Source organism: Amblyomma maculatum, chromosome 1 (assembly GCF_055883805.1).
Source record: "Amblyomma maculatum isolate TAMU_Amacu chromosome 1, ASM5588380v1, whole genome shotgun sequence".
Lineage (NCBI taxonomy): Eukaryota > Metazoa > Arthropoda > Arachnida > Ixodida > Ixodidae > Amblyomma > Amblyomma maculatum.
Window position 1 is genome coordinate 141448438 of NC_139344.1, and position 22159 is coordinate 141470596.

At 45.3% G+C, this 22159-nt stretch overlaps 2 non-coding genes and 1 pseudogene across 2 annotated transcripts; all 3 read right to left on the bottom strand.

The window, feature by feature from the left end:
- Window positions 1-5339: 5339 nt before the first annotated feature.
- On the bottom strand, window positions 5340-5411 carry TRNAC-GCA (transfer RNA cysteine (anticodon GCA)). The gene has a single exon. It is a non-coding gene; the product is annotated as a tRNA-Cys (tRNA).
- A 5745-nt stretch (window positions 5412-11156) lies between these two features.
- Window positions 11157-11228, bottom strand: TRNAC-GCA (transfer RNA cysteine (anticodon GCA)). The gene has a single exon. It is a non-coding gene; the product is annotated as a tRNA-Cys (tRNA).
- Window positions 11229-15264: 4036 nt separating this feature from the next.
- On the bottom strand, window positions 15265-16280 carry LOC146204188 (uncharacterized; annotated as a pseudogene).
- Window positions 16281-22159: the final 5879 nt, after the last annotated feature.

The window sequence follows — 22159 nt, forward strand, 5'->3', positions numbered from 1 at the left end:
TGATAGAGTAAATATTTCGGACGTAGATATATGGGAGGCGGCTGATATACGCAGTCACCCTTGTGCGGTCGTGTTGTCTCTAATGCCATGGCCACTTGCGTCGGTGCGGAGTTCAGTATTAGTGGATGGGTTGAAATGGGCCAAAACTGGTGGAGTAGTGAGAGCAGCAATAAGTTCTGAGAAAGCTGCAACTTGTTCAGACCCCCAAAGAAATGAAACGTCTTTCTTGAGGAGATGGGTGACAGGACGAGCAATGGCAGCGAAATTTGGGACGAATAGTCGGAAATAAGAACATAGGACAATAAAGCTTCGAACATCGCTGGATGAACGTGGAGTGGGAAAATCTCTGACGGCACAAACCTTGTCGGGATCAGGCTGAACGCCGGCAGCTAGTGACCAAGGACTTTGATTTTTCGGTGACCAAAGCTGCACTTTTTGGAGTTTAGTTGAAGTCTGGCGCGGCGAAAAAGCGCAAGGATTGTAGAAAGGCGAAGGAGATGGCTTTCAAATATAGTAGAGAAAACTATTACGTCGTCAAGATAACAAAATCAAATGGTCCACTTGAAGCCTCGGAGCAAAGAGTCTATCATGCGTTCGAAGGTTGCTGGGCCATTGCAAAGGCCAAAAGGGATAACTTTGAATTGATAAGGCCGTCAATGGTGCTGAACGCTGTTTTTTTGCTGTCTCTTTTGTCTACAGAGATCTGCCAGTAGCCGCAACGAAGGCTGATGAACGAAAAGTAGCTGGCTCCGTGCAAAGTATCAAGCGCGTCGTCAATAGGCGGAAGAGGATATACATCTTATTTGGTTATCTTATTTAAGTGAAGGTAGTCAATGCAGAATCTCCAACTGTTGTCTTTCTTTTTGACCAAAACATCAGGGAATGCCCAGGGGCTACTGGAAAGCTCAATTATGTCGTACGCCAACATTTTCTCAACCTCTGTTTGAATGACGCGTCGCTCGGCAAGAGAAACACGATAGGGTCGCCTGTGAATAGGACTGGCGTCACCGGTGTCAATGCGGTGGCTGACAACTCTAGTTTGACCCAATAGACGGTTACCGAAGTTAAAAAGGTCACTGTAGGTCTGAAAAATCTTGTTTTAATCTGTGGCGAATTCCGGCTGCAGATCAGCTGCAATCATGCTGTAAACAGGATCAGGGCGTGATGTAGAGGACGAGAAAGGGATTGCAGGGACGGCATTTGGATGATCTGTAGTCCGAGCTGAAATGGCACAATCAGTCATCGGGGACAGCTCAGCTAGTGAAATTTCTTCGGGCAGAACTTGAGTTGACAAGCTGAAGTTAAGGACCGGGAGAGTGGTACAGTTGTGGGAGATATGCACAATTAGGTGAGGAAGGGTGACGTTCCGCTTCAGGATGACATCAGTAATGGGACATGTGAGGTAGTCGCCGTCTGGGACGGGTGGGAATGGCGACTTAGGGATGTAAATGGCTGCTTCAGGAGAAAGGCATCAGAACAGTGCTGATCAAAGGCGGGGTGTGAGCAGGAGGGGTCTTCAGAGCAGAGCGGCAGGTCCAAGCGAAGGAGGCCGGTAGAGCAGTCAATGATTGCAGAGTGGACTATTAAAACGTCAATGCCAAGGATAACGTCGTGGCGGCATTCTTGTAGGACGATGAACAACACTGGGGCATGACGACCGCTAATGGTAACTCTACCATCATATCATCATCTTCAATTGGTAAAAATCGAATTCCGAATGCATCCACGGGTAGGTCTTTTTTAATTCTTCATTGTAGAATGTCCCAGAAGAAAAAGGCTTCCCAACAGTCTACGAAAACGTGTTCGATAGTTTCCGGTTTGCGGCATATGAAACAGTGATTTCCTCAAGGTGCAAAAAAAAAAAAAAAAAAAAACTTTCATTTCTAAATAAGTCTTAACTTCTAGTGTATAGCTATGGCGCTTGAAAAAGAAAGTTTTTGTTCCCCCTGGTACAGCCATATTTTTTACTCGTTTAAGGACTGACATCCATGGACCTGCACAGTACAACGATCTGTACAATGGGATCGGGCGGAAGACATCGCACAAGTCCTTGTAAAGTTTCTTTCGCGTCACAGTTGATAAATATTAAAACGAAAAACGGACTTGCAATACACGACATGACTTGTAGACTTCTTTAAGGATTCTGAAAATCCTCCCTTGCATGCTCGCCGAACTGACAACAAAATTTGATTGAGCTATACCCCCGAGACAGACTGCATCCGCGCCAAACGCTCCTTTATGCATCATAAAACACGCGAGCAGAAAACAAAAGTGTAGTCGGGCGAAGAGGGCCCCCGGGTTTGAACCGGGGATCTCTCGATCTGCAGTCTAATGCTCTACCACTGAGCTATACATTTTTTTTTTCTTTATTGCCGGTCATCACCAACACAAAACAAAACCAACAAAAACGCGCTACAAACAGAATGCTCACAGCAGAGCGATTACCACAAGCATGACACTGTTAATACAGAAGCCGGCAGGCTCATACGAGTTGCCTTTGTCAAGTTAAAATTCCTACAGCTCGCTTAGTGGTTCGACTCTTGAAATCCAGTCTGGCACAGTGGTCTTCAATTTGTGCATTTCAACCAATGCGTGTACTCTCGCGAAAGTAGAGCCTTGCAGGGCGGGCGTCAGGGTCACAGTGAAAACCCGCCATTCTGGACCGCCATAGACTGCGCAGGCCTATTAGCATAACCGTATCAAGTGGAATCCCATCATTATTTTCAGTTGGCAGGAATCTAGTCCTGTATGAGTCTAATGGTAATTCTTTTTTAGCAGTTCGTTGCAGCACATCCCAAAAATAGACGCCCTCCCAACAGTGCAGAAATACATGGTCTATTGTCTCTGGCTGTTTACATACTAAGCAAAGTGAACCCCATGGCAGATAAAAGCCCTTGCTTTCAAAAAACGTTTGTACCGATAATGTTCCTGTATGTAACTTAAAGAAAAACGTCTTTACCCCAGGAGGAACTGGCATTCTTTTGACACGCTTCAGTACGTCTTGACCTAGACGGCCACTATACAAGGTTCTGCACAAAGGAACAGAGAAGAAGTCGTCACAAACAGCTTTATACAGGTTCTTCTTTTTCACTGAACCAAGTATTCTGTCGAGAAGCGAGCTGACAGAATTCGAACACTGCTGACAACTTCTTTGAAAAAACTAGAAAGACGCCCTGGCATGCTTTCCGTGGCAACAACGAAATTGGGCAACGCCCGCGCGAGCCTCACTTGGCACACAGTGCGCAAAAAGGGGTCGATAACGTCGCGAAAGAAAATAAATTTGTTTACAAGCTGGCGCACAAATAAGTGAGGAAGCCCGAGACCTCCGTCTTTAATTGGCCGGAACAGGTTATCCCGACTACATCTTTCCCAGCTTGATGCCCATACAAACACAGCAAAGATTCGGTGTATACCTTTTGAACACTCAACCTAGAACAATGAAGTGCTTGCATGACGTACCACACCTTGGCAACAAAAAATGGATTACACACAGTGGCTCGTGCAAAGATAGACAGCGGCACTCCTTTCCACTTGTCAGTCTTCTCCCGTATTTCCTAAACTTGGGCGCGCCAAAATGGCTTGCTCTCTTGATAGAATTCTAGAGGTACGCCCAAATACTTCACGGGTGTTGTAACCCATGTAACGTTGGCAAAAAAGTCAGGCGTTGATGTCCACGCCCCCTGCCAGAAGCCAAGACACTTTTCCCAGTTTACTGGACTTCCTGTGGTCGCACTAAAATCTTTCACAACTTCAACTGCGGCGCGAATACTTTCTTTGTTCACACAAAACACTGCCACATCATCAGCGTACGCCAAAAGTTTTACCTCAGACATTTCATTTCATTTCATTTCATTTATTAACCTTAAAGGCCCCTTTCGGGGTATTACATAAGGGGTGGGGTAGACAATCATAAAATATTGCACTTTTTTTTTTTTTTTTTTTTACAGATTTTCACGTGATAAACACATTTCAATGTTGGCACTGAAGGATGATGGACAGGTGATGGTAACGACGGAGTGGGATAGGCCGTTCCAGTCTGACGCGGCTCGTGGAAAGAAGGAAGACGAAAAGGTTACGGTACGGGCGCGTGGACGAGCGACTTGAAGTGAGTGGCCGGTGCGATGGGAAATGCGTGGCGGAGGTGCGCAGATGTATGGTTCTTGGCGGAGTGAGCTGTAGTAGAATTTGTGGAAAAGGGATAGGGTGGCGATGCGGCGACGGAAAGAAAGACTTCGTATGTTAGACTGCGATTTCAAGGATGATACACTGACTTCGTATGAATACTGCGAGTGAATGAAACGAGCTGCGCGATTTTGGATGGCTTCAAGTGCATCGATGAGGTATCCTTGATGGGGGCTCCAAATGGGGGACGCGTATTCAAGTTTAGGTCTTACCAGTGTGTTGTAGGCGAGTAATCTTACATCTGTAGGTGCATGACGTAAATGGCGCTTGAGGAATCCTAAGGTTTTATTCGCATATGATATTATGTTAGTAACGTGTTCGCGCCAAGATAAGTCATGACTCAATATGACACCCAGGTATTTATATGAGTGGATGAGCTCTATTGAAGTATTAGCAAGCCTGTAAGAGAAAGAAAAGGGTTGATGTTTGCGGTGAAACGAAATGTACAGTACAGTTGAATGTACAGTTGAAAGCCCTCAACAGATGGATTTTGCATAATAGACAGGCATAAAGTTTCGATATAAATGCGGAATAGAAGAGGGCTGAGGGGACAACCCTGACGTACCGAACGCCGCACATTTATGCGTTCCCCTAGTACTTTATTAACAATCAATCGCGTTGTGCAGTTTCGGTACGCCAGGGCTACGCCGTCTCTGATAATAGAACCAACATTGATATAATCCAATATTGCAAACAATGCATAATGTGGAACACAGTCAAACGCCTTTTCTAGGTCGAGCTGAAGAACCGCAACCCTCGCGCTAGCAACGTCACAACATTCCAGCACGCACCTCGCCTTACGAATATTTGTTGTAATGGACAGGCCCTTTATACCACAAGTCTGGTGGGAGCCAACGATATGTTTTATCACTGCCTGTAGCCTCGCTGCCAGATCCTCATTGTTAGCTGCAGTATTTAACGAAGGCTATGAACTTGGTGCACTCCCTCCTTCGTTCGCATCCTCACACACAGTGTTAATTCCTAAGTCAAACCAAACAGAGAAACTAAAATTTGTGACGTCATACAGGCCTATTTCTTTAACAAATGTGGATTACAAAATACCACTGAGCTATACATCTGAGACACTGCAACCACGCCAAACGCTCCTATATGCATCATAAAACACGCTAGCAGAAAACAAAACTGTAATCGGACGAAGGGGGCACCCGGATTTGAACCGGGGACCTCTCGATCTGCAGTCGAATGCTCTACCACTGAGCTATACCCCCGAGACAGACTGCAGCCACGCCAAATGCTCCTATATGCATCATAAAACATGCGAGCAGAAAACAAAAGTGTATTCGGGCGAAGAGGGCACCCGGGTTTCAAACGGGGACCTCTCTATCTGCAGTCGAACGCTCTACCAGTGAGCTATACCCCCCTTTTTTCCCTTATTGCCTAATTTATTATCAGATTTTACGCATATAGAACATCACACACATACACACACACACAGAGCGAATATTACGCGACAAATACACTACATGGGTTAAAACCACGCGATTTGGGCTGCGTGATCCATTACAAATCATTCATTTGCAGCAACACTTCCATTCTCGGAAGCCACTCAGGCACTTCGTCTTGTGTTTTGAGAACTTCAATAACACTCGCAACGGCTTCGAGATAATACTGCCGTATTTTCCTCGCATCAACTTCTGCATTCCTGAAAGCCATTATGGATCGCCAGATACTGTGCAGGCCCAATAACATGATCATATCCAGCGGTAGCCCATCATCATCTTCAATAGGTAAAAATCGAATTCCGAAAGCATCCACGGGTTTTTAGTTGTTCGTTGTAGAACGTCCCAGAAGAAAAAGGCTTCCCAACAGACTAAGAATACGTTTTCGATAGTTTCCGGTTTGCGGCATATGAAGCAGTGATTTCCCCAAGGTACAAAAAAACCTTTCATTTCTAAATAAGTCTTAACTTCTAGTGTAATGCTATGGAGTTTGAAAAAGTAACTTTTTGTTCCCCCTGGTACAGCCATATTTTTTACTCGTTTAAGGATTGACTTCCATGGACCTGCACAGTACAACGATCTGTACAATGGGATCGGGAGAAAGACATCGCACAAGTCCTTGTAAAGTCTATTTCGCGTCACAGTTGATAAATAATCAAACGAAAAACGGGCTTGCAATACACGACATGACATGTACACTTCTTTAAGGATTCCGAAAATCCTCCTTTGCATGCTCGCCGAACTTACAACAAAATTTGGTAGCACTCTGTTCAATCTAATCTGACACACAGTTCGTAAAAATGGGTTCTTTGTATCACGAAAGAACATAAAACGGTTAACCACTTGGCGCAGATACAAATGAGCCTAACCAACTCCTCCCGAGCGGACGCGATGAAACAAGCTGGTTCGGCGGGTGCACTCCCAAGTACTTCCCCACACAAACATGGCGAACACACGGTGAAATCTCTGCACATTCACACGAGAACAATGCAGTACTTGTAACACGTACCATATCTTGGTAACAAGAAATAAATTACAAATCGTAGCACCTGCAAACATAGCCCAACCGAATCCTTTTAGTCTGTCGGCCTTCTCACGTACTTCTAAAACCTGCTGGTTCCAATATGACTCACTGTATCGGTAGTTTTCCAGTGGCACTCCTAAATACTTCACTAGGGTTGTTACCCAAGACATGTTCACGAAATTCGCAGGGGTTGTGTGCCACTCTCCATGCCAGAAACCCAGACACTTATTCCAGTTCACCGCACTACCACTAACAGAACAAAAGCCCTTCACCAATTTGACAACACTGCGAATGCTTTCGTAGTCGGTACAGAAGACGGCAATGTCATCGGCATACGCAAGTATGCGGACCTCTGCTGCATGCAAACGAAACCCTCGGGTACTGCTGCTCTCGATAATGCTCAGAAAAAATGGTTCAATATACAAGCAGAAAAGCAATGGCGACAGGGGGCAGCCTTGACGCACAGAGCGTTGCACTTGGATGCGCTCACCCACCTTCTTATTTACTATCAGGCACGTCGTGCACTCACTGTACGCCATTGCGACTCCTTTGCAAATAACTGAGCCCACATTTGCATGCTCTAAAATTGATAACAAGACATGCGGCACCTTGTCGAAGGCTTTCTCTAGGTCAAGCTGGAGCATGGCAACGCTCTCATACAAGGCGTCTCAACACTCCAGCACAGACCGTGCCTTGTGGATATTAGTATATATGGTTAGGCCTTTAATGCCGCAGGTCTGATGCGGTCCTACATATCTTCCAATACAGTTTGAAGCCTTTTAGGTAGAATTTCCATGAAGATGTTATAATCGGTGTTCGTAAGGGATATTGGTCTGTAAGCGGTAACTTATTGAAGCTTAGCTTCGTCAGCGTTTTTTGGTAATAAATTGTATGGGCTGTTAGAAAAGACGGTGGAAGCAAATCCTTGTCATAGACCTCATTATATAATGTAGTCAAAACTGGGGCGAAATCGTCTTTGAATTTCTTATAAAGGGCGGCTGCAAGCCCGTCTGGTCCGGGAGACTTTCCAGGGTTGAGGTCTTCTATGGCTTTATTTACTTCTCGTTCGGAGATTGGTAGCTCTAAACGTTTTTTTTTTTTGTTTTGTTTTGTTTTGTTTTGTTTTGTTTCGTCATCCAGCCTTGGCATAAGAGAAAGGGAACTGGTCATTAATTGTTCAATTTTACCTTCTGTGTGCCTAAATAGTCTGCTGTAGTATTTATAAAAGGCTCTCTCTCTATATTCGATTTAACTGAATAGACTACACCTTTACATTCTATTTTTGATATGTCATTCTTGCTGGCGTGCTTCTTTTCTAATCCAAGAGCCCGTTTTGTGGGTATTTCGCCCGCTAACAGGCGCTGTGCCCTCGCCCTCACCATCGCACCTTGATATCTCTCCTTATCTATTGCCTCCAATTTCTGATTGACGGGGCGGATTTCTTCCAGGCACGAGCCTGGCTGCTTGCACTCATGTGTCAGTAGAAAGGCGAGGTCGTTTCTAAGCGCCTTTTCTTTTACCTTTTCTTGCTGTTTTATAGCACACGATCGTTCAATCGCATTCCATTTTATTTCCTGTTTAAATCTTTCCTATTTTTCCCCTTCAGATTTATTACTGGCTATTTGCATCTCATTTAAAGCTGACACTACTTGTCTTACAAAATTATCGTCTTTGCGAAGCCTCTCATTAAGTTTTCAATTTTCCCACACAAATTTGTTTCGATTTCTATTTCTTTTCCAATCCCAAAGACAACAAGACAGTGGTCACTAAACGGCACTGGTTGCACGCGGTATTCTCAGCAGTATGGTATTAGTTCGGCAGATACGTATGCCCTATCCAAACGTGCGTGGCTTCTTCCCGGGAAATGAGCGAAAAGCGCTCCAGTAGCGTTTCCGATGCAATCGCCCGCATGATCAAGATGGCATTGCTCAATAATGTCACTCAAACAGGCAGTGCTCGCATCTCGGAAAGGCGTAGTACTAGTCTTGTCTCGGGCCGTGCATACGCAGTTGAAATCACCAAGTAAAAGGACCGTTCGTTCTGTGTCAAAGTAATAGCCGATTTTCTCAAAAAGATTTCGCCTCTAACTGAATTAGTGTGCGCGTAAATACAGATAAGGCACCACTTCAAACCAGCTAATGTGATGTCACAGATAATCCAACAGCCGCTATCAGTGGTCATAACGCTTTCCACAACCGCACCTAACGATCGGCGAATCAAAAGCATACAGCCTGCCGAAGTCCCTACCGCATGACACACGCAAACATCATATCGACTGCTGAGAGGGCGCACCATACTGTCGGTCTGGTCTTGACTCTCGATTTTGGTCTCCTGCAGCGCTACAATATCTAGTTCCTGCTCTGTAACTAGTCGCAACAGTTGATTTTGCCTCCTTCTGGAGGACAGACCCCTGGTATTGAGCGTTGCTACTAGAATGCTCCTTTCAAACGACGCCATCGCTTAGCAGACCAGGACGCCAGTATGGCGTTTACCTTTGCGCGCACAGCGCCGCGCCATGTAGTGCCGTCCCGCCATTGTTTAGGATTCCAGGTTGTCGCCGCGAGGAAGCGATGACGATCGTGTCCTTCTCGTGACGTGCTGCTTCTTCACATCGGCGACGCACCACTGACGTTCGAGACGCGGACAGTCGCTGCTCCTGGTTCTCTCTAGTCACCTCATCATGGCGCCGTTTGGTCGTCGCAGAGTCAAAGTCCATAGCTGTCACGCTGTCTTTTCCAGTGGAGTTCAGGGCCTTGAGCTATACCCCCGAAACGGACTGCAACCGTGCCAAACGCTCCTATCATCATCATCATCATATTTCCCATATTTCTCCAATTAACCCGGTTCTGTGCTAGCTGCATCCACTTGACCCCCGCGAACTTCTTAACCTCATCCGTCCATCTAACTTTCTGTCGCCCCCTGCTACGCTTTCCTTCCCTTGGAATCCAGTTTGTTACCCTAAGCGACCGTCGGTTATTCTCTCTTCGCACTACATGCCCAGACTATGCCCATTTTTTCTTCTTAATTTTCACTAGAATGTCGGTAACTTGAGTTATTTATCTGACCCACTCTGCACGCTTCCTATCTCCTAATGTTACCCCTACCATTTTTCGATTCATAGCCCTCTGAGTTGTCCTCAAATTAAGAACCCTCTTTGCTAGGCTCCACGTTTCAGCCCCATAGGTGAGTGCTGGTAAGATGCAACTGTTGTATACTTTCCTCTTGAGCGATACCGGTAAGCTGCTAGTCATAATCTGCGAGTGCTTGCAAAATGCGCTTCATCCCAATCTTATTCTTCTTGTTATTTCCTTTTCATGGTCCGGATCTGCGGTTACTACCTGTCCTAAGTAGACATATTCGCCTACTACTTCCAGTGCTTCGCTACCTAACGTAAACTGTTCCTTCCCGATGCTGTTGAACATTCCTTAGACTTTTGCATATTGATTTTTAAGCCTACCTTTCTACTTTTCCTGTCTAGGTCATCAATCATTATTTGCAGTTCATCCCCCGAGTTACTTAGCAAGGTAATGTCATCAGCAAATCGCAGATTACTGAGGTATTCTCCATCTACCCTTATCCCTAACTGCTCCCATTCCAAGTCTCTGAATACTTCCTCTAAGCAAGCTGTGTATAGTGCTGTGGAGATCGTGTCTCCTTGCCTAACACCCTTCTTTGGGGGAATTTTGTTACTTTCTTAATGCGAACTATGGTTGCTGTGCAGTCACTATATATATCTTCCAGCACTTTCAAGTACGGCTCGCCTACCCCCTGATTTCGCAATGCCTGCATCACCGCCGAAGTTTCAACTGAGTCGCATGTTTTTTCTTAATCAATGAATGCTATGTATAAGGGCTGGTTGTATTCCGAGCATTTTTCTATTACCTCGTTGATGGTATGGATATGATCGATAGTAGAATATCGTTTCCGAAAACCTGCTTGATCCTTTGCTTGATTGCAGTCTAAGGTTGTCCTGATTCTATTAGTAACAGACAGCCACCTGATTGGTCTGTCATTTTTATTTTCCTTAGAGTCCCCTTTCTTACGAATGAGGAAAATGTTTGCATTCTTCCATGCTTCTGGGACCGTCGATGACACCAGGCACTGCGTATACAGGGTGGCCAGTTTTTCTAGCAGGATATCCCCGCCGTCCTTTAACAAATCTGTAGTTATCTGATCCTCTCCAGCTGATTTCCCCCTTTTCATAGTTTCTAATGCTTTCTTGACTTCGTCCTTCGTCACTGGTGGAACGTCTGACTGTTTTTCCCTACCGCCAATCTCATTACGGTCATGACTACTTTGGCTGCTGTAGAGACCTGTATAGAACTCCTCGGCTACTTTGACTATCTTGTCCATATTCGTGATGACGTTGCCCGCCTTACTCCTTATCACATACATCTGGTTTATGCCTATGCCCAATCTCTTCTTTACCGCTTTAATGCTCCTCTATGCATCATAAAACACGCCAGCAAAAAGGAACGGTAATCTGGCCAAGGGGGCACCCGGGTTTGAACCGGGGACCTCTCGATCTGCAGCTGAATGCTCTGCCACTGAGCTATACCCCCCGAGACCGATTACCAACGTGGCAGCTGTCACTGCTATAAGCATCATAAAACACGCCATTAGAAAGAAAGGTAATCGGGCGAAGGGGGCACTCGGGTTTAGACCAGGGACTTCTCGATCTGCAGTCGAATGCTCTATAATTGAGCTATACCCCCGATTTTTTTTTCTTTATTGCCGGTGTTTTGGTCTACATGCAACAAAAAATAAATTCACACAAATACAAAACCACAACCATAGGCGATATTAAAAACGCTCGCGCACCTTGTGCGGACGTGCTTAAAAGTCCTTCATCACCATTAAAATTCCGATACGTGACAACCATTGTGGGACACATTATTGCATGTTTTGCTCCTCTACGAAGTTCCTCACATTTTCATTAAAAGTACTGCCGAGCTGATCTCAGATCAGGGTCAGCGTGTCGTACTGCCATTCTGCATTTCCAGATGCTATGCAGGTCCAGTAGCATAATCACATCAAAAGGGGTTCCGTCATCACTTTCTATTTGTAAGAAAACGGATTCCATGGGCGTGAAGGGGAAAATCTTTTTTTATTATACATTGAAGAACATCCCAGAGGAGCACAGCATCCCAATCAATTCAAGACAACATATATGCAGTGCGTGCCCCAGGGAACAAAAAAAAACCCCTTTCAGCCATTCACGGTTTGGCATTGTGCGTTCCCGTGTGAAACTTAAAAAAGAAAATTTTGACACCAGCTGGGATTAACATTGCCTACAAGCGCTTTAAAACATTACCACCGCGACCTGCACTGTACAAAGATCAATATAATGGCATGAAAAAAACAGCGTCGCATAGATCTTTGTAAAACTTTTTTCAGCTTACTCTGACCAAATATTCCAGTGAGAAACGTGTTGACAAGAACTTGCACGAAATCACAACTTCGCGCGGAAAACCCTAAACGCTACAAGGTAAACTCCCGATAGACACCACCATATTAAGCAACTGCTTTCCTAGACGAAGTTGACAGACAGTGTGTAACAACGGATGCTTCACATTCCTGAAGAAAAGAAAAAGATTTACAACTTGTCTCAAAACCAAATGCGTCGAACCAAGTCCTCCTTTCCGCAGCCGTAGAAATAAATTACTACGGCTTGATCTTTCCCAAGTTGATGCCCAGATGAATACGGCGAACACACGGTGAATGTTCTGGATATTGACTCTTGAGCGGTGCAAGACCGTGAGGACGAACCAAATTTTGCTAACTAAAAACAAGTTACATATTGTGGCCTTCGCAAACATGGACCAGTTCCATCCATTCCACTTATTTACTCTCTCTCTCGTAGATTATCTACTTCACTCTTCCAGTATGAATCACTGTCTCGATAACACTGAAGGGGTACACCTAAGTATTTGACCGGTGTTGTAACGAAGTTCATGTTTGCGAAATATGCTGGCGTCGCCGGCCAATCCCCATGACAGAATCCAAGGCACTCAGGTTTACCGCGCTACCACTTGCAGCGCAAAAGTATTTTACACACTGAACTGCCTGCATGACACTGTCGGTATCGGCACAGAACACAGCAATATCATCTGCATACGCCAACAGTCGAATTTCCGCTTCATGCACTTTGAAACCTTGTACACAATCGCTCTTTATCACGCACATACAAAAAGACTATGTACAAACAAAGCAGCAGTGGGAGTACCGAGCAGTACCGAGCGTTGGGCTTTAATGGGCGCTCCCACTACCTTGTTGACAATTAGCCACGTTGAACAGTAACAGTACGCCATGGCTACCCCGTCTCTAATAATACTACCCACATTTACATAATCTAGAATGCACAAAAGAACGTCATGAGGCACCCTGTCAAAGGCTTTCTCCAAGTCAATTTGGAGCATTGCCAGTCGCGCACCCATTACGTCACAGCATTCGAGCATACTGCGCCCTATGTGTATGTTTGTGGAAATTGTTCGACCTTTAAAGCCACACGTTTAATGCGGCCCCATTAACTCATAAATGACCGTCTGCAACCTCGTAGCCAATATTTTCATCATTATCTTGTAGTCACAGTACGTAAGGCAAATTGGCCGGTAAGATGTTACTCTGCGTAGTATGACGGGATCTTCTGATTTTGGTATAAGAACTTTATGGGAAGACCAGAAAGATGGAGGTAGCACATTCATATCGAACGCCTCGTTGTATACGTCAGTCAGCACTGGAGAAACACCCCCTTTAAAATATTTGTAAAAGGCAGAAGTCAGACCATCAGGTCCAGTGGATTTCCCGGATGCATACTATCAATAGCATCTATAATACAACATTTTGGGCGAGTTGGTTACATACATTCATTATTACAGCGCAAAAACGGACGGGACAAGAGGAGGACACAACAGCGCTGACTGTCAACTGTTGACAGTCAGCGCTGTTGTGTCCTCCTCTTGTCCCGTCCGTCTTTGCGCTGTAATAATGAAAATAGCATCTAGCACTTCTGCAAGTGAAATAGGCGCCTCCAATATTTCTTTGGTATCGTCCCTTAACCTTGGCATCAATGACAAGAAATCGTTCTTGAAACGAACAATATCAACTGAGCAATTGGCAAACAAAGCACTGTAAGTGCTCGTAGAAAACGCGCTCAATATCTTTAGCCCCGTCATTGACTTTTCCATTGTGCTCTATTTTCATTATCTGATTGCACCGTGCTTGCCATTTTTCCGAGCTCAGCATTCTTTTTGAAGGTGCTTCTCCCATTATCAGCCTATCAGCCCTTGCTCGAAACAGAGCACCGCGATATCGTTCGACATCGAATTGTTCACGTTACTGCTTCAGTGCTCGAATATCGACCATGAAAATGCCGAGCATTTCGCACTCTTCCCTAATCAATTTTTCCAGGTTCCTGGGCATCAGTTTTTCTTTTGCTCGTTTCTCTCTGAATATAGCACTCGATCGTTGTAATGCTTTAATTTTGACTACCTGCTGGGAATTCTCCCATTTTTCACGGTGTGACATATTATTTACAGCATTCATTTCCTCAGGTTGACTGGTTACGTCCGTCATGAAATGATCATCATTCAGTATCTTTACGTTCAATTTCCACAACTGCCAATCAAAGTTCGTTTTCCTTTCTTTTACGCTTCCTGCCACAAAACTAACTAAGCAATGATCACTGAATGGGATAGCTTTCACTTGGTACTCCTTGCAGAGGTATTAAATCAAGGCTTACGTATATGCTCTATCTATACGGGCGTGACTGGATTTTTGAAAATGGGTGTACCGCGCAGTTCTCCCACCGTCAAGGCACTCCGCAACGTCCTCCTCAACAATCTCTTATTATCTCGCTTAGAAGGATGGTGCTGGCACCTTTTTACGGTCGGGTGCTAGTTTTATCATGGGGTGACAAAACACATTAGAAATCACCAGTAACATTAAGAAATCTGTTACACTGGATATATTGTTTCAGTTGTTCAAAAAAACTGCAGCGTGTCTTCGACAACAGTCGGCGCGTACAAACAAATGACACGCCACAAAAAAGACGATAAAGAAAAATTGCATACAATAAACCGCCCTAACGAGCATGTTATTACATCTTCAATTTTTGCTTCTAGGCTCTGTCGCACGTACAGCACACAGCCGGAAGAGGTACCTAGCATTGCTCACAATAGCGCTGTATCGCGCCAGGAATTGGCGCACCATACTTCCGGTTCCTCGTCGCCCTCGACCTTTGTCTCCTGCACTGCTAAAATGTCCAAATCAAAGTCGATTACCAGTCGATACAATTGATTCTGTTTCCTCCTTGAGGCAATGCCCACGCACGTTTATAGTTGTGACACGAATTGACTTATCCATAACGATTTTTTTTTTTTTCAAAGCGGAATAAAGGCCGAAGGCATGACGTTTACCTCCCTGCTGCGCTTTGCTCCTAAGTGACATGTCACGACGCAGCCTTCACTTCGGCAAAGGCGGCGACTCCGCCGCCTTCCGCTCCGCTGAAATAGAGCGCCGCACCGAAGTCGTCTTCGCTGGCGGTTCACCAGTCGCAACGGCACCAGGTCCCGTCGTATTTTCTCCCGCGTCGTGAGCTCACTTTGCAGTTGAGTTGACACTGCCAGTATCAGTCCCAGTCATTGGCTCTGCCTCGCTGTGACACACGTTGGGTCCGCTGAGAAGTGTGGTGTTCGCACTGCTGGTCTCTACATTTTCGTAAGTGGCACATTCGTTTTCGTGTCGAAGCCCGGCTTCAGGCTTGCCAGCATCATCGACTTGTTTCTCTCTTTCGATATCCGAACAGCCTTTTTCGGTCGCCTCATTGAGGCTCGTCATTGCTGCTTCCTCCGAGTCTGCCTCATCCATAAGATGATTTGATAAATCGGTCGCATCTACCAGTCCCTTGATGCTGGCGTACGTCTTTGGGCACTGGGTGTCGTCGTGGCCGAAACGGCGACAACGACTGCACTGCGGCACCTGGCAGTCGCGACGCATGTGCCCGGTGCTCTTACCACGGAGACAAAGCGGAGCCCGGCCAGGCACAACAACAAGGGTCAACTCGCCGGATATCTTCAGCTGGTGGGGGATGTTGTCAATTTTGACACCCGCGTGCAATTTCAGTGCCACTGTGACTCCCATGGCCCGCCACATTTCAAGAGTCACATCCGTCACCTTCCCGTAGGGAGCCAGGGCCACCCGAAAATCTTCATCTATAACTCCGAACAACAGCCAGTACAGCTTTAAGCGAACTTCCCGGTTATTTGGATCGATGAGCAAACAAGGGCGGTTTTTTACCTTCACTTCAGCAGCAGAAAGCACCTTCTGAGCAGCGTCGGCACTTCTTAGCGTCACCGCCTATACGTGGTTCATCTGGTACGCTCCCAACGCCAAAACGTCGGGAGCGCACCAAGATTGGCCAAAGTGTCCCGGTAGTCTTCGACATTGTATGCACGAGCTCTTGGGTCCCCATGCATGAAAACAGTATTTTCGGCAATGCGATGACCGGTAGGCAGCTTTGGCAGAATAACTTGATATTCCTCCGCACGAGAAGCAAAAACCCTGTTACCGCGGCCCGCCTTGGCCGCCAAAACCGCTCCGTGGGAGCCAGCCATTTCGCGTCCGCTTCGCTCGAAAGCCGGAAGTGGAATGAGCTATACCCCGAGGCAGATTGCAACCGCGCCAGTCGCTCCTATAAGCATCATAAAGTACGCCAGCAGAAAAATAAAAGGGTAATTGAAGGGGGCACCCGTGTTTGAACCGGGGACCTCTCGATCTGCAGTCTAATGCTGTACCATTTTTTTTCTTTATTGCCTAATTTATTATTAGATTTTGCACATAAAGAACATTACACACACACACACACACACACACACACACACACACACACAGAGAGAGAATATTACGCGACAAATACACAACATGGGTTAAAACCACGCGATTTGGGCTGCGTGATCCATTACAAATCAACCCATTTGCAGCAACACTTCCATTCTCGGAAGCCACTCAGACACTTCGTCTTGTGTCTTGAGAACTTCAATAACACTCGCAACGGTTTCGCGAAAATACTGCCGTATTTTCCTCGCATCAACGTCTGTATGCCTGAAAGCCATTATGAATCGTCAGATGCTGTGCAGGCCCAATAACATTATCATGTCCAGCGGTAGCCCATCATCATCTTCAATTGCTCTACCACTGAGTTATACCTTTTTCTTCATTGCCGGTCATCACCAACATAAAAACAGAAAAACGCGCTACATGCTCCAACGTGCAAAAAGCTGTGAGAATTCAGTTTGTAGTAGGGAGCTATACCCCCGAGACTGATTGTAACTTCGCCAATCGCTCCTATAAGCATCAGAAAACACGCCAGCAGAAAAAAGAAGCGTAATCTGGCGAAGGGGGCACCCGCGTTTGAACTGGAGACCTCTCGATCTGCAGTCGAGTGCTCTACCACTGAGCTATACACCTCATTTTTTATGTTTGTTTTTATTGGTTAATTAATTATCAGATTTTACGCACGCACACACGCGCATGCACATGTACAGCACATGCACACACGCGCGCACGCGCACAAGCACACACACTCACACGCGCACAAGCACACACACTCACACGCGCACAAGCACACACACTCACACGCGCACAAGCACACACACTCACACGCGCACAAGCACACACACTCACACGCGCACAAGCACACACACTCACACTCACACAAGCACACACACAAGCACACACACGCGCACAAGCACACACACTCACACGCGCACAAGCACACACACTCACACAAGCACACACACTCACACAAGCACACACACTCACACAAGCACACACACTCACACAAGCACACAAGCACACACAAGCACACAAGCACACACACTCACACAAGCACACACAAGCACACACACTCACACAAGCACACACACTCACACAAGCACACACACTCACACAAGCACACACACTCACACAAGCACACACACTCACACACTCACACACTCACACACTCACACACTCACACACTCACACACTCACACACTCACACTCACACGCGCACAAGCACACACACGCGCACAAGCACAAGCACACACACACACACACACACACACACACGCGCACAAGCACACACACGCGCACAAGCACAAGCACACACACACACACACACAGAATATTACTCGACAAATACACAACATGGATTAAAACCACGTGATTTGGGCGACGTGATCCATTACAAACCAGGTATTTGCAGCAACACAACCCCGATATTTTTCTTTATTACGAAATGTACATAATGACAAAATATACAGTAAAATATTTACAAGGTTTGCAGGCCGCTTGCCGGCCGCGAACAATGGAGTCATTCCATTTGTTCAAGATTTGTAAACACCACCTCGATTTGTGCATCACATTCTGTATCTTTCAAAACATAGTATATTTTCAGAATACCCTCGGCAAAATATTCATACACGGATCTGGCACCAGTGTCGTCGTGACGATAATCCATAGCACTGAGCCACACAGAATGCAGATCCATCAGGAATGTGGCATCGTATGGTATTGCATCGTCGTAAATTGGCAGAAACCTGATACCTTGAGGTGTAAGAGGAAGATCGTTTTGGATGGTACGCTGTAACACGTCCCAAAAAAAGATAGCATTGTTACACTCAAGGAACATATGTTCGATTGTTTCTGCTTTGTTACACAGAAAACAGTCTGTCCCCCATGCTACATATATGCCTTTTTCATATAACCAAGTTTTAAGGGGTAGAGTACCAGTGTGTCGATGGAAAAAGGAGGTCTGGTTGCGGGCATGCCCCACATCTTTCTCACTCTCTTCAACACATCTTGACCAGCAGTAGCTTTGAATATTTGTCGGTACAAGGGAACTGGAAACATCATGTCAATCAGATTTTTCGTTAGTTGCTTTCTTCTTACTGTGTACTAATACTTCCTGGTGAAACGCATGGCAAGAAAGCGATAAGACGCCACCACCTCTCGGAGATAGCGCTGCACACCATAACGACCCCCCTCACTTAATGAAATTAATGAATCCGGTAAAACGTTGGACAGCACGTATTGAATATAAGAATGGAGAAAGCGGTGTCGTTGTCTGCGCAAAAACGTGAAGCACAGCACTAAATATCTGCCTTACATATAAATGACAAAGGCCAAGGTCCCCTTCACCTCCTCTTCGACAAAGGTTCGTTCAGGACAAATGAACGTTGCAAAAATGCAATAAAATTTTTGGAAATTCCCCCGCGTACAATACAAGCATTGCAAAATATACATAGGTTTTGCGACAAGAAAATCATTGCACACTGCAGCACGAGCGAATACAGACAGGCTACGGCCTCCCCTATGAGTCGTCAGCTGTTTCACCTCAGCCGCCTTTCTGCTTCAGATAGAGACACTTTCCCGGTAGCATTCAAGCGGCACCCCGAGATAAGTGCTCGGTGTAGTAGACCATTGAATTTTTTTTAAAGAGAACGGGTGTCTTGTCCCATGATCCATGCCTAAATCATATAAACTTAGTTAAATTCAGCATGCTGCCGATTTGGCACAGTGTCTAAGCTCCAAGACAAATTGCAACCGCGCCAGTCGCTCCTATGAGCATCATAAAACATGGCAGCAGAAAAAAAAAAGGATAATCGGGCGAAGGGGGCGCCCGGGTTTGAGCCAAGGACATCTCAATCTGCAGTCGAACGCTCTACCACTGAGCTATACTTTTTTTTTCTTTATTGCATGAATTGGTACAAATACATCAGTAAAAGATCGTGGTTGCCATACCCCATGGCTGACAACCGTGTCTAATGGACTTTCATTACCACAAGTTCGCCCATCAGACTCAAGACCTCCTCCGCAGCATCTTGCTGCTTCAAATTTTATTTTAGTTTATACACTTGTTCAACAAAATAATCACATACAGATCGTTCATCGACATCACAGTGTCTATAAGCCATCCTACTCCTCCAAATACTGTGAAGGCCGAATAGCATAATGAGGTCATACTGAACATCATTAACAGTTGTCAAGTACCGAATTCCACGTGGCGTCAATGGTAGGTCTCTTTTAAGTGTCCTTTGTAACACATCTCAGTAAAACACCGCATCCCAACAATCCAGGAACACGTGCTCAACTGTTTCAGGTTTCCTACATAGTAGACAGTTTGAGCCCCAAGGTACAAAAAGGCCCTTTTCTTCCATCCATGTTTTGACTGGGAGGGTTCCTGTATGCAATTTAAAAAAGAATGTTTTTACGCCCAGTGCAACAGTCATGTTTTTAACTCGCTTGAGCACGTCTTTCCCTGGGCCTTCACAGTATAACGTTCTGTACAATGGAGCTGGAAACAATTGTGAAATAAGATCCTTGTACAGCCGCTTAGGTGGTACCGTCGCTAAATACTCTACAGAGTACCGCACGCGCAAAAACCTGAACGACCACACCACTTCTCGCAGGAAGCGTGACACAGTGTATCCCCGAGCAGAGCATGAAGAGACTATAAACTCTGGAATTGCACTGGATAGCATGATTTGCATAAATGTTCTCAGGAATGCATCTTTTTGGTCACGTAGGAAACAAAACCTTAAAACCATCTGCCGCACATATAGATGCATTAGAGACAACCCTCCGTCTTTAACTCGCCGAAAGAGATTATCTCTGCTAATTCGTTCCCAGTTGGACGACCAAATGAAGACCGCAAATACACGATGGAACCTTTGTATATTGATTCGAGCACAATACAATACTTGAAGTAAATACATTATTCTTGCCACCAAAAAGGTATTGCATATAGTTGCACGGGCGAAAATAGAGAGGTTACGTCCCATCCATCCTTTCGTCTTTTCCCGTATTTCTTCCGCTTTTTCATTCCAGTAATTCGTATTTTCCCCGTATTTGTCTAATGGGACTCCCAAATAAACTCCGGGCTTTCTAGCCCATCTTAATTCACAGAAAATTTCCGGTTCCTCTTCCCATTCCCCGTGCCAGACTCCGAGACTTTTATTTAAGTTAACAGCACTTACCCCCGGTATTTCTTTGTTTATTGCCGGTCAACAAACTACATACAAGCATAAATCACTAGCCTACCTTTCACTAAGCGATGTATGTAAAACTTTTTCATTGTGATCAATGCGTCGATCACATCCAACCACTGAGGCTGCTCAGGCTGAATGCGGAGGACATCTCTGAGAAATGTGACACTTTCAGTGAAGCTGTCCCTGACCGATCGTACAGTTTCGTCGGAGTGCCTAAATGCCATCCGCGTTTTCCAAATGCTGTGGAGGCCTAGCACCATAATCATGTCGTATGGTACCTCGTCACTTTGTAGGGGTACAAACCGGATGCCGTTTTTTTTTTTTTTTTGTAATAGTGAAAAACGGGATCCCAGCAGTCTATAAAAACGTGATCTGTGGTCGCTGGTTTTTTAAAGATTGTACAGTTGAGGGTCCACGGTACAAATATACCTTTATCATTAAGCCACGTTTTTACGGGAAGGCTACCAGAGTGAAGATTGCAGAAAACCGATTTGACCATCGGCTTTACCGGCATCTTCCTAACTCTCTTTAGGACATCTTGTCCTGGGCCTCCACAATATATGGATCAGTATAGGGGTACAGGTACAAACAAGTTGAACAAGCTCTTATAAAAGTTTTTCCTGGGTACAGTACTAAGATACTCGACCGAAAAATGGGGACGCAAGATTTGAAAGGCAAAAACAACTTCTCTTAAAAATTCAGTGAAAGCGCGATTTCTGGTCGGATAACTAGACACAACGAAGTCCGGTATCACGTTACCTAAGCGCATCTGCATCATTGTACGCAACAAAAAGTCTGTTTGATCACGCAAAAAAAAAAAAATTGATACAACTTGTCGCAGAAGCAAATTCGAAAGATCAAGGCCACTTTTTTTTGTGGAAAGAAACACATTAGTGCGGCTAGTTCGCTCCCAATTTGAGCTACAAATAAGAACTGCAAATACTCTATGCATTTTCTGCACATTCAAGCGGGACATGCATAAAAATTGCAGCAAATACCAAATATTGGTAATCAAAAACAAATTACAGACACTTACTTGCACATGCGAACACTGAGAGGTCGTGCCCTTTCCACCCATCCGTTTTTTGCTTAGTATTTTATAATGCTCTTACAATGCTCTAATGGTACACCGAAGTACTTCGCTGGAACAGTCGTCCACCGCATATTAGCAAACATTGCCGGTGTATTATCCCATTCACCGTGCCATCAACCAACGCTCTTCTCCCAATTGATTTCACACCCTGTCTTTTTGCAGTAGTCACACGCAACTCGAACGACTTCTTTAACGTTTTCCCGATCTGCGCAGATAACTGCGATATCGTCCGCGTAAGCCAGTACTTTTACCTGCATAGACTGGAGAGTGAACCCATTGACACGTTCATTATGTATCAATGATAACAGAACAGAAACAGCTCACGATGAATAGCAAAAAGCAAAAGTGAGAGCGGACAACCTTACCGTAC